The sequence below is a fragment of the Perognathus longimembris genome, chromosome 19 (genome assembly GCF_023159225.1).
Source record: "Perognathus longimembris pacificus isolate PPM17 chromosome 19, ASM2315922v1, whole genome shotgun sequence".
In the NCBI taxonomy this organism is placed as follows: domain Eukaryota; kingdom Metazoa; phylum Chordata; class Mammalia; order Rodentia; family Heteromyidae; genus Perognathus; species Perognathus longimembris.
The window spans coordinates 7289236-7303255 of record NC_063179.1 but is presented as its reverse complement, the minus strand read 5'-3'; the positions used below and the strand labels follow the sequence as shown (position 1 = coordinate 7303255).

At 38.2% G+C, this 14020-nt stretch overlaps 1 protein-coding gene across 2 annotated transcripts in view; it reads right to left on the bottom strand.

The window, feature by feature from the left end:
- Trio (trio Rho guanine nucleotide exchange factor) overlaps positions 1-14020 on the bottom strand; it is a 272642-nt gene that overhangs the window by 241843 nt on the left and 16779 nt on the right. The window lies entirely within an intron of this gene.

Here is a 14020-nt window from a genome sequence, read left to right as displayed (position 1 = left end):
AGGATTACTCCTCTTAGAGTGCCCTCATGTTCTGTCCAGTTAAGAGTTGTGTTTTAGCTTAATCAACTGTTTTTAGTCTGTCCCACTCTGCTAATCCGGTTCTACAAGAAAGGTCTTCATTTTGCATGCCAGGCCCAACACTCTGCCTCCACTTGATAATGACTGTCACTCAGAAGACAAATACCATTGTGTACAAGACAACAGAGTCCTTGTCACTACATGCTAGTATATAGTGACTCTGGAATTTTATTCAAGATGTTAAATTTGTCTAAGCATTTCTAGTTCTGAGTTTCCTATTTGTCACAAATCAATGTTGCTTGGCTATCCATTTATTGAGGTATTTTAAAGTGCCAAACCTAATTATGACACATTTATTTAGACCAACCATCTTGTTTTCCTCTTTCCATCTCCCCTCTCTGTCTTTCTTAAAAGTTTCATAGCCAGAGAACACTGGCCTACGAACTGCTTCTGGCTAAATCTTGCCTTTGTCCATCATTATCCCAAATAATTTAGTTGGCTAATTTTGACCTCAGGCTCTTGCATATACAATCAAATACTGTGAAGTTTGTTTTTCCAGAATATTATAATTTTTTTAGTCTCTCAAACACTAAAAAAAAATTCCATTCCCATTGTTTGGTTAAAAAAAAACAAAACAGGTTACTTACAATGGCTAATGAGAGACCTAGTCAACAGGCTTGATTTATCAATGGGAAACAGGGCCAAGGGCTTTCTTATGATGACACTGCTTCTGGCAAGCTATTATAAAATATTTTGTTCCTTTTACAACACTACAATTTGCTTACTGTACAGTTTTTGTTGAATATAAATTATTCTCTCTTTGTACATTAAAGTAATAACAAGCAGATGTTTAGTGTACTTATTTTTATATGCAACTCAGACTTTGTTTGGCCTTCTGAATATTTTTAGAATCAGCGGCCTAGGATCCTAATCTCTAGTCCTTCTTCAAATACATCTTCATAAATTTTTTATTTTAAGGAAAGGTTAGTTACAAATTAAGAATGTGAATGCTGAAATTGGGGATGACATTTCAACAATTTCTCATTACTTATAGTTGCTACTATTTCATCTTCACCAATTTCAACTAATGATGAAATTGTATATTGAGTTAAGAATAGATATGTACTTACATTTTTATGGTATTTTAATACAATTAGTTGAGTCAAATGATAAAATACATTTCTACATACATAATATTCCCTTTCAACCTCAAATCAACTTTAAGAAAAGTTTTAGTTCTAGTGGCTGCTTAGCACATTGTAGGTGCTAGGCAAATGCTCCGAATAAGTGAGCATCAAAGATTTTTTTTTTTTTTTTGCCAGTCCTGGGCTTGAACTCAGGGCCTGAACACTGTCCCTGGCTTCTTTTTGCTCAAGGCTAGGACTCTTATCACTTGAGCCACAGCGCCACTTCTGGCCTTTTCTATATAGGTGGTGCTGAGGAAATGAAACCAGAGCTTCATGTATAAGAGACAAACACTCTACCACTAGGCCATATTCCCAGCTCCTCAAAGATTGTTTTTTTTTGTTTTGTTTAGTTTTGTTTTTGCCAGTCCTGGGCCTTGGACTCAGGGCCTGAGCACTGTCCCTGGCTTCTTTTTGCTCAAGGCTAGCACTCTGCCACTTGAGCCACAGCACCAACTCTGGCCGTTTTCTATATATGTGGTGCTGGGGAATTGAACCCAGGGCTTCATGTATATGAGGCAAACACTCTACCACTGGGCCATATTCCCAGCCCAAAGATTGTTTTTAATAATGGTTAAACTGAAGATAAAGGATTTAGCCAGTATATAAAGATTACCAAAAGCATTTTCTTTGCAAACTTGCAAAGTCAAATCTAACCATAGTAAATACAAACTACTATATTTTCTCCTATGAAATTTATTTTCAGCTTATACTGAGAAAAGCTAAGAATATAAAGCTATCTCAAAGTACTTGTCTATTTTTCTGTATTATAATCACTACATAGTCGTATAACACAAGACTATCAATTTACAGATATTTTCAAGCTGACTCTAAAATGTCATATTTATCTTATTTAATTTTTCAAAGTTAGATTTGAATCTACTGATAGGTGACCACACACACACCCCTTTTTTTAAAAAAGAACTTAGGGTTAATACAACATGAGACAACACAAGTTATAGAGGTTTGAAACAATGTTATTACCCCTAGTAAGCAGAACAAGGGGCAAACAAGTTACACTGCATTCCACCATTAAGTGTTTTATGACAATAACTCAAGCACTTCATGAGATAAAACAAAGAATACCAAAGACTTGATTAATTATCCACAAGAGAATTTAACATAAAACAATTTTTAAATGGGGCAAGTTATTTTCTGGGACTCAAGTGACAAAACTAGAAGAGTAATTCAAATTTTCCATCTTAAAACAAGATCATTTTAGTGACTATTAATAAGACCTGCAATCATAGGAAGATACACAGATATATCCAAGAAAAAGGAATGCTTTTTCTTTAAAAATTCAAGTCTTATACTATTGAGAAGACCACAGAAAGACTACAGGAAGATGAATATGCTATAAATACTAGAATAGGTAATTTTCCATCCAAGAAAGAAAACAGAAAGGAAAAAAAATAATTAAAACTGCCCATTAAGAATATAACACGGGCTGGAAGTATGGCCTAGTGGCAAGAGTGCTTGCCTCCTACACATGAAGCTCTCAGTTCCATTCCCCAGCACCACATATATGGAAAACGGCCAGAAGGGGCGCTGTGGCTCAAGTGGCAGAGTGCTAGCCTTGAGCAAGAAGAGGCCAGGGACAGTGCTCAGGCCCTGAGTCCAAGGCCCAGAACTGGCCAAAAAAAAAAGAATATAGCACAAACCTGGGCACCAGTGGCTCAGGCCTGTAATTCTAGCTACTCAGGAGGCTGAGATCTGAGGATCACAGTTCAAAGCCAGGCCCAGGCAGTAAAGTCCATGAGAATCTTATCTACAATTGAACCAGAAGGGGTGCTGTGGTCTTGAGCTGAAGAGCTCAAGGACAGGGCTCAGGCTCAAAGTTCAAGCCCCATGACAAAACAATAAAAAACAACAACACACAAATATTTTAACAAAATAAATACGGAGAAGGGAGATGATGTCAAAGGAAGAGTGGCAGTCAAAGGAGAGAGGAAGGGTACATGAATATAGCCAATATATTCAATGTGAAAATGGAACTACATACTTGAGGGAAAAATGGAGGAGAAACACAAGCAGCAAGAAAAGACAAGGAAACATGACTCCAAAATACTAATGACCCTAAAGGGATGAAATCTCAAAAAATTCAAGAAAATAACTATTGGGTCACAGAGCCTAACACAATAACTGCAGCCGACTTAATATCTCACTCTCACCAAAAAGTAAATCATCCAGACACAAAATAAACAACAGAAGTTCAGGATTAAATGTCACTATAGACAAAATGGACCTAAAAGACACGTACAGGATATTCCACCCTATAACCACGAAATACACGTTTTTCTTAGTGGCCCATGAACCTTTGTCCTTAATAGATCACATCATACAATATAAAACAGTTCTTAACAATACAAGAAAACTGAGGGGCTGGGGATATAGCCTAGTGGCAAGAGTGCCTGCCTCGGATACATGAGGCCCTAGGTTCGATTCCCCAGCACCACATATACAGAAAACGGCCAGAAGCGGCGCTGTGGCTCAAGTGGCAGAGTGCTAGCCTTGAGCGGGAAGAAGCCAGGGACAGTGCTCAGGCCCTGAGTCCAAGGCCCAGGACTGGCCAAAAAAAAAAAAAAAAAAAAAAAAGAAGCCAGGGACAGTGCTCAGGCCCTGAGTCCAAGGCCCAGGACTGGCGCAAAAAAAAAAAAAAAAAGAAAACTGAAATAATTTCCTGTATTTTCTCAATGGAAAAAAAAAAACAGAAGTCAGTAACAAGAAAACTCTAGAAAAGATCTAAACACATGGAGATTAACAATTCATTTGTTAAACAGTGGATCATTAAAGAAATAAGGTAAAAAAAAATAAAAACTAAAAATTTCCTAAAATCAGATGAAAATAAAAATACAGCATAAGGTAGTAGTGCTTTAAAGTTTATGAGTGCTTTCATTAAAAACTCAAAGAAATTCCAAATAAATAACCTAACAAAGCACCTCAAGCTCTTCAATAAAACAAGCCCAAAACCAATGGACAGAAAGAGATTTAATAAAGATCAGGACAGAAATAAAATGGAGACTAAAAGAGCAATACAAAGAATCAAAGAAACAAAGTTGGTTCTTTAGAGAGATTTTAACTAAGATGGGTGAACCCTTATCCAAATTAACCAAAAGCAAGCAGGACAAAATAATAAAATTATAGAGACTATTACACCAACACCAATGAAATTCAAAGGATAACTAAGGAGTACTTTAAAAATCCATATTCTAGGGGCTAGGAATATGGCCTAGTGTAAAGTGCTCACCTCGTATACATGAAGCCCTGGATTTGGTTCCTAAGCACCATATATATATAGAAAAAAGCCACAAGTGGAGCTGTGGCTCAAGAGGTAGAGTGCTAGCCTTGAGCAAAAAAAAAAAAAAGCCAGGGACTACAGTGTTCAGGTCCTGAGTCCACACCCCAGGACTGGCAACAAAAACAAAAACAAATAAACAAAATCCATATTCTAATAAACTGGAAAAATCTAATAGATAAATTCTAATAAATCTGTAAAAAAAACAGACCAATTTGAACCAGGAGGATATAAACCACTTAAGCACAACTATACAAAGCAATGTGCCTGAAGCAGTAATTAAGAGTCTCCCAGGAAAGAAAAATTCATTACTGGACAGATTCACTGCTGAATTCTACTGGAACTTTAAAGAACTATAACATTCTATTCCTCAAACTAGTCTGTGAAATAGAAAGGGAAGGAATGCTAACAAAATCATTCTAGGAAGCCAGTATTACTGATACCAAAATGCAATGAGGACATAATAAAAGAAAACTATTGGCCATTTTCCTTAATGAACACAGACTCAAAAATTCTCAGTAAAATACTTGCACACAGCTGGGTGCTTGTGGCTCACATCTGTAATCATAGCCACTCAGGAAGTTGAGATCTGAGGACCATAGTTCAAAGCCAGCCTGGGCAGAAAAGTTCCCCTGAGACTTTTATCTCCAATTAACCACTCAAAAACTGGCAGTGAAGCTGTGGCTCAAAGTGGTAGAGCTCGCACCTTGAACAAAGGAGTTCAAGGATAGTGAGTTGCCCAGGCCCTGAGTTCAAGCCCCACATCCGGGAAAAAAAAACAAAAAACAACCAACTTGCAAATAAAATTTAGCAAAAGACTGTACAACATGATAAAAAGTTGGTTTCATTATAGAAATTCCAAGAGTTCAACATGCGCGAATCAATAAATGTAGTATATAAACAGAATAAAGGACAAAAACCACATGATCACATGCAAGAAAAAGTTACTAAGTAATTCAACATTCCCTTATGATAAAAACCCATAAGGAAAGTAGGAATACAATGAACATTACTCAAGAAAAAGAAAAGGTCAAGTTAGATAAACCTACAGCTAACATGGAACTAATAGTAGAAAAATTAAAACCATTTCTTCTTAAGTCATGAAAGAGGGAATTATGTTCACATTCTACATTCTTAATATAGGGTTTGAATTTTTAACCACAATTCAAGCCCCAGGACCAGCACAAAAAGGAAGGAAGGAAGAGAGGAAGGGAGGGCGGGGGAGGGAGGGAGAGGAAGAGGGAGAGGGAAGGGAGAAGGAAAGGGAGAGGAGAGAGGGAGAGGACTAAAAATAGAGCTGCTCTATCATTCCTGAGCTATACCCAAAGGAATGTAAGTCAGCACACACTAGATATCTGAACACCCATGTTTATATAAGCACTATTCACAATAGCTAAACTATCAAATCAGCCTAGGCATTATTAACTGATGAATGAACTTAAAAACATGGCCTATGTAAACACAATGGAGTATTAGCCAACCATGAAGAAGAATGCAATTGTTACTTGATGGAAAAATAAATGCCTGAAAATCATCACATTAAAAAAAATAAGCCAGATTGATGAATTATGTATATGTAAAGTGTCTCCATCTAGCTTGTCCATATGGGTGAGGACTTCCAACTTTCACTGAAATTAACTTCTAAACACCAGACACCAACAAATGTCACAGATTTAGCCCAAGATATCACTGACACACCATGATATATGCTTGTGAAGTTGCAAATGCTAACACAGCCAGTTTTCATAGCTATTCAGGATTCTTTCTCATTTTACAAACACTAGAATTTGAGAAACTTCTTCAAGTATTATGCCAGAAATTATTTTTCATACTTTAAGAAATGAGCTGGTACATCACACCTTGGTTTTCCTTCCTCCCTTCCTGACTCACTATGGCTTTAATGTTATCCCAATATTGAGATGCATAAACAAACCCTATCTCAAACTCAAAACACAAACGAAAGGACTGGAGTATGGCTTAAAGAACTCAAAAATGAAAAGAGCACTTGCTTTGCATAAATATGAGCTGAAGTTCACTCAGAGGATCAAAGAAGAAAGGCAAGAGAAGAACTTTGGGAAACTGTAAGAAATGTAAGAAATACAGAGATTAGGAAAGATAATGAGCCCATTTTGAGAAGAAAGACATGTATGAATTCCCGAGTCTGGTTTTGATAAATGTGCCCTCTGCAGCTCCCAACTATCCTATTCTAGTTGCCTCATGACTTCTGGCAGCTGGAAAATCCAGATGCACAGGGCTAAGAGGGCGTCTATCAGTAGAAGTTAATGTGGCTCTCAAGGAGGACATGTCTGGCTGTTGTCAAATGAGTTCATGGCTTTTTGAAAAAACTCCTAGGCAGATGAAGGTGTTTGGGAAGAGCTAGGACAGGAAGACTGAATCTAGGTATGTCACATTTCAAAATAGGAAAGTACTTTTTGAAGAGTATACAAAACACTGAGCCTTAAAAACAAAGACATTAAATAGTCAATAGGAAAAATAAAATTGGAAGCTTACAGGAAGAGCTTAGGATGGGGAAAGACTTGCTTTACTGAGAGCTACTGGCTTCCACAGATCGATCCATCCTCCTGCCGTACATGCCAGGTCTCCTGGGTCCCCTTTGTGTTTTTAATGTAACTCAATAAGCACAAGATACCAACACTTTAGGGCATGGGGTGTGTATGTAAAAAGTAACTGGACAAAACATACAATACTACAGACAGGAAATTTCTCCTCTAGAAGTAGCTGACAATAAGGGAATGATGGGGAAAAAAGACTATCATATCTACTCTGACCCAAAAGTATTCCAGTTAGTCTGAGAGGCCACTGTTTAAATCTGCTTCACACAATCTCAGGAAACCAAGATCTCGAGCTAAGGCACAGCATAGCCTGTCTGCCCTTGCTAAACATTAGACTCTTGAGCAGATGATACTAGCAGTCTCATCTCATTACTATGACATGCAATAGACATATAAACAACTGGGCAAATTCATTCTAACTCATTCAAGGTGGCACTAACCCATTCTGCTACAGGATAATCACCAGAAGTTAAGCCATCCTTGCCATTTAATGTGTACATGTGACATCTTATTCCCATATTTTTCCTCTCACTCCTGTAATAGCTAAGCCCTCTGTTCTGTTTTCCAGATGCTTTTTGATATAAGTACCAAGGATTTTTAAAACAATTTTATTCTAGTACTAACATCAGTGTCAAAGGACTTAATTCACCTGAGTCACCCTGAAGAAAAAAATCACAGTCAGACTCAGGACTGGCCTGTGTCCCACTAGGAACATCAAAAACCATTATCAATGAAGCAATGCAAGCTGGCAAAGTTCTAATGTGGGCAGAAATGAATTGAAGAATAGTACCTATAATTGTGAAAGTCTAGATTTGGTCAAAGCACATTTACCCAAGAGCAACTCAGGAACATACTTATTATACCTCTTTTGCAAAAAACTACTAGTGTGTGACACATGAGAAATAAAAATGTACTTGAGTAAAGCCTGTTAAGACTTCTGAGACTGAAACAAGCTGAAACAGTTGTGTTAATAAAAGTGTAACTACCAGTACTTCAAAAACAAGTTAAATTTTGTTCAATTCTTAAATCATACCAATATTATGATCACGTCCTTAAATTTGAGTATTTGGAAACATATTTACTTTGGCCAGCCTTGTAATGTAAATAAGCAAGTTGACACAGGCAAATGTTTGTATCTACTAAAATTCCAGGTACGTTTTAGAGTAATCTTCAGACAGAAAAGTCATCAAAAGCCCCATCTTCAAAATAACCAGCAAAAAGCCAGGCTAGAGGCATGGCTCAAGTAGTAGAGTACCAACCATGAGCAAGAAACCTGAGTGAGCAAGAAGCCTTGAGTTAAAATCCTGGTATTAGAGCACATACACACACACCACACACACACAACACAACACACACTACATGTTTCTTCTAAGAGCAGAGTTTAAAATGCCTTCCTGAATGCCTTAAATATTTCCCCCAAGTTAACCTCTTCAGAATTTGAAATTGGTAGTATATATAACACATATTTTAGATCTTAGTTAATAGGAACTGTCATTTTTACCAACAATACAAACAAAGTAAGGACTGATATTTTCAGCATTCCCAATTATCATGATAAAAAATATGGACTAGAAGAGTGTTAAATGACAAGCCCATCTGTTCTGATGTGATTTCTCTAATTTCTTTCAATACTATATAATATCTCTATGGCAACACAGTGACTTTAAATTAGTTGGGAGGGCCAATTGGGTTCAGTCTGCTCACAAAGCAGAAAGCCCCATGAGTTCTACAAAGCATGTTCCCATGGTAAAGAGGCTACACTTTCTCCATTTGCCCCAGATAATGCAAATGGAATGGTTCTGCAAACTGCACTTAGCATACCTTACTTAATACTGGTCATAGTCCCTTGCTGTGGCTTAGATTCATTTTGTCCCTAAAAGGTTCACTGGATGGACAGCTTAGCCCTCACTATGGTGATGCTTTCAGAGGTAGAGAGGATTTCTGAAAGGTGATGCTTTCTAAAAAGTGGTAGGCCTTTCAGAGGTGGAGCCTAGAAGGTTGTCCCTGGGATTAGCTTATGTCACTGGGATTAAGGTAGTTCTCCTGGGACCGTGAGTCAGTTCTTGGGAGAGCAAGTTGCCTTCCTGTCTGGTAATATGATCTCACCCCTTCCCTGTACTCTCATCATGATGTCAGCCTTTGAGACATAGCTAAAAAGTCAGAAGGGTCCTCGCCAGAGCTAGCAGCATGCAGTTTGGGTTTTCAGCCTCCCAAAACATGAGCTAAGGGGGAGAGGGGAGGGGGAAATGAGGGAGGAGGTAACAAACAGTACAAGAAATGTATCCAATGCCTAACGTATGAAACTGTAACCGCTCTGTACATGTTTGACAATGAAAATTTAAAAAAAAAGAATTAGTAACTTAAAAAACAAACATAAGCTAAATATAAACCTCTTACTAAGTACCCAGTCTCAAATACATATTACAGTAACGGAAAACAACTTTATTAATACAGTCCCACAAACCCACAACTAACCAATATGCCTTAGTGTATGTAACTCAGTGGTTCCTAAACCTAGCTGTACATCTGAATTACCAATAGAAGTTTTTCAAAATACAGATTCTAGAGCCCTGTTCTAGACTAGTGTATCAGAAAATCTAGAGATTCTGTATTTTTTTTTAAAAAAAAACTTCCCAGGTGATTTTGATAGTCTAAGTTCAGGAACCACAGGCATGAACCAACAATTGTTTGCTGTGTTCTACGTGAGACTGCACTGAGCAAGACGGGGTCAGATGTCACAGCAGTTCACACTCACAAGTGAAGGAACAACTGCAACCTAAGAAACCAATACCAGAATCCTACACAGGTGCCATGCCAAAACCAACAGGACCCCAGGAGGCAGGAACAGGATGGGCAAGTGCAGTTTCCCCAAAGCAATGATGTTTGACAAAGAAGATGGAACAGCAAACACACTGCAAGAATGTGGGACAGAGCAGGACATGTAATAGGGCTGCAGAGGCCAACAAGTCTAAGTTGAAGTTTGCTGGACCTTAGCTCTGCCCAAATGTGGGTGAGCTGCTGTGATCCACAACTCACAAATGCATGTTTGGGACTCGAAGTGAGCTTGGTTATGAAGCATCATCCCAGACTATATAAACAAAAGAGAGGAACTTCCCTAGTAGAAAGGGATGAGGAAAGAACTAAGAATGACTCTGCTCTAATCTTCACCAATATCCTCACCGGTAACATCAGAAGAAGCCTAATGACGTGTGATAAAAACAAACGAATATGTCTCTTTTTTTCTGGTGGTATTGAAGTTTCTACTGAAGGCCTCATACTTGCTAAGCAAGTGCTCTATACTCTTCCACACCTTCAGCTAAACTATTTCTTTTTAAAGAGCATCTCCTATTTCATTTTCACCATGACAAGAATTCCTATTAGACTTGAGCTACGTGATCATCTCTTTATTTCCACATTATTCCCCAGCATATTTTGAAGAATGCTTAATCACATTTTGCCTATAAATTCTCACTGGAAAGAATATTATTTTAGTCTTCTCCAGCTTTATGGCACCTGGCATACTGACGCTGCTCAGAGGATAAACAGTTCATTTATTACAGTGTCATATGCATTAAATAATGCTTATAAATTCCTTTGAAGGCAAAACCACTTCAAGTTCTAATTCTAAGCTAGCATTTATTTGAAAATGGAGGACAAGATGACAGGTTAAACATCACAAGAAGGTCAAAACTCAACAGGAGGTACTGTGCTGAGAGGCTGAAGTTCTGAAGTCCTTTGCTGGCTTTGCAGGCACTCTACATAGCAGACAAACAGCAACCTGTTTTATGTGTTCTTAATATACTAAACAGGAAGAAAGTTTCAAAATGCTACCAAGAAAAAAGTCAAGCTGGGGTTACATTACTGGCTTACACCTGTAATCCTTGCTACTCAAGAGGCTGAGACCTGGAGGATCACAGCTCCAAGTCTAGACTCCACCTCCAGAATAACCAGAAAAAAATGGCAAGAAGAGGGGTTCAAGTGGTAGAACACCATCCTAACAAACAGCAAGGACTTGAGTTTGAACCTCAGTATTGTAAAAAAATAAATAAAATTTTAAAAGTCTTTAGTGGTTCATTTCTTTCAGTAACTATGCCCAAGGTAATTGCAAAGCCACACAAACTCATCTTCCTTCTGAGATGTCTCCTTTTAACTAAAGCTAACACACTCTACGTGAAGTGTCAATTCAATTCCAAGATACATATGATAAAAACTGCTGTGGTTTCTTGCTAAGATAACTTTCAGTAGAAGCAATGCCAAAAAGCCACTTATCCCCTTCCTTCACCTTCTTTAGATCATATAGGAAAACTAATGTACCGTCAGTTTCAACCTTCTCAACTGAGTTACTCATTATGCCAAAATACACCACGAGGTCTAAGAGAATCTGTAGGAAGTAAAACATCTTCTTTTTGACTGGAACATCTTACAAAAAGCTGTTCCAGAGTTGCTTATAAAATTCCAAAAAATGTGACACCATATTTCAAATGAAGTTGAGATCTTCTCCCCTTTTCTTCAAATAGAGGTGGTTTTCCACTACCACCTCAACTCTCTAGCACCAAACAGTCGGAAGAAGTCGCTAAGAGGAGTCAATTGCCTCAGTATCACATGCATTTCAGAGGGGAAGCCATAACTAGTCAGATATGTGCTTTCACTTACAAGCACTAGTCCACCTACAGCACAATACCCCGGGTACTCAGTAACCTCAAGTCTGTCCTGAATAGCTATAGCAGACAACTATGTTTCTCTAATCTTGGTTTCCTCTGGTATAAAAACCCAGCATAAACTCTTCCAGAATGAACCACTTCACTGCAGGAATCTATGAAAATTAAGTAAGGTGAGGGAAGAAGTAGGAAGGGAGGGAGGGAGAGGAAGAAGAGAAAATATAAAAAGTACACTAAAAAGTTCAATCAAGTAGTCTTAGTACATCCGGTACTGTCACCATATCATTAACTCCATAACATCTCTATGCCCTAAAACTTTTCCAAGACTGACATGTTTGTTTGAGCTATCCCCCACCCTGTCATGACGTTTTTACATGCCATTTTTTTTTTAAATATCAAAGGACCTTCTTTTTTTGCTAAAACTTCTAGTCAATAGGAAAGGGTTTTTTTGGAGGGGGGAAGGGGGCCAGTCCTGGGGCTTGGACTCAGGGCCTGAGCACTGTCCCTGGCTTCTTTTTTGCTCAAGGCAAGCACTCTACCTCTTGAGACACAGCACCACTCCAGCTTTTTGTTTATGTGATGGTGAGGAATTGAACGCAGGCTTCATGCACGCTAGGCAAGCACTCTTATCACTAAGCCACATTGCCAGCCCAGGAAGGGCTTTTCAGTTTCTGAAATATAATCTAATAAATACGAGGACATTTGCAGTATGTCCAAAAAATAATAAATCAACTTGAGCCTCTCCCATTAGCCAGTCATCATTTAATGCAGAAAAACAGAGCAGTAAAAACTTCACTTACAACACAAGTTCTTGCCCACTGTTTCATGATTTCAGGAACTGAGTGTATCACACACAATTCCCATAAGTCCTGCACCAAAGCAGAAATATCCATCGTTGCATTAAATTTGCTGCAGGTGGTTGTGGAAACATTTTTAGTCAATGGAGGGTAGTAAACAATCTTCTAGGCCATGACTCATGACTTCGACAAATGAACCCAGCTTCTTTCCCTACTTGTAGAATGATCTGGATTTTGTGAGAAAAAATGGATCCGACTTCATGTACCATACATATACTCTCACGTCATCTCTTCCATTCTTGTTTGCCTTTTTACTTCCTCTCTCTGAAAGTTAATACACTGAAATGAACATTATAAACTTTTCCCTATAATATGTACATTGTTATGTACCTGTCAGAAATTAATCTCCCTTTCTTTTTGTTAACTCCTTATTTTTCAGTTTTGTGCTTCGACATCACCAGAAAATAAGCTGTTGATGGAGTCAGGCAGCTCTTTCCTTACATGCCTTTGAGGACCTGCAGGGTATTACTTTATCTGTTTTGTTTGGATGACTGACAAGGCATGAGCTGAACAGAAGCTGACACTGATGGCTAAGCTGAACCACTTAAAACTAATGATGGAGGTCTGTACATCATTTTGTACAAGCAGAAATTACTTTTCTGAATGCCCTGACTGAAAAGAAGTAAAGAAACTGAGCACAGGAGAAGCCATGTTTTTCACTTTCAGAGAGAACTGCAAACATGAAAAGGAAAAACTAAATGTACCCAGTAGACTGGAATGAGAGGTACGAACACATGGTTATTATTGAAGAGGTAGGTACACAAAGAGTTTTGGGTCAGCATGCATGCATGTGATTATGAGCAAGTGTGTGCATAGGTGCAATATAGGTGTCTAAACACAGTCCCTCTCCAGCTCAGTCCATAGAAGTTATAGACGCACTGAGCACACCTAGTGCTCTGATCATGTTTCTAAATTCTACTGATAAAATGACCAGGGTGCTTGAAGTAAAGTTACCCCAGGCATAAATAAAGAAGTACAAGATGATCCTTGAACAGCTACTGTGTCAAGAAGAAAAGTGCTAAAAATAAGGTAAATACAAATTATAGGACATATCCCAAAATATAAAGGAGCCAGCCTAAAGAAAGGCCATCACACATACTAGTCAAATTATGGACAACTTGACCATCAAACTAAATAAAGATAGCAAAGGATTTAATAAATTGCATAAAGCAGGAATTCATGAGATCAACAGTTAATATGCATAAGTTAAACAGAAGAAAAACCTCCTCCTTATGGTAGAAGTATGAGAAAAGACATCATTTCTATTAAAGTAGGATGCTTCCCTGTAAGGTCCACCCCTGGGAGGGCTCCATACCGATGCCCTAATACCATGTGGTATTCTCCTTCATCAGCTACATATTTAATAGACCTTACATATGGTGCTGTGACCTTGGGAAGGGCTGATTCAGGACAGGCGGAACTCCCCTCCGTTTTT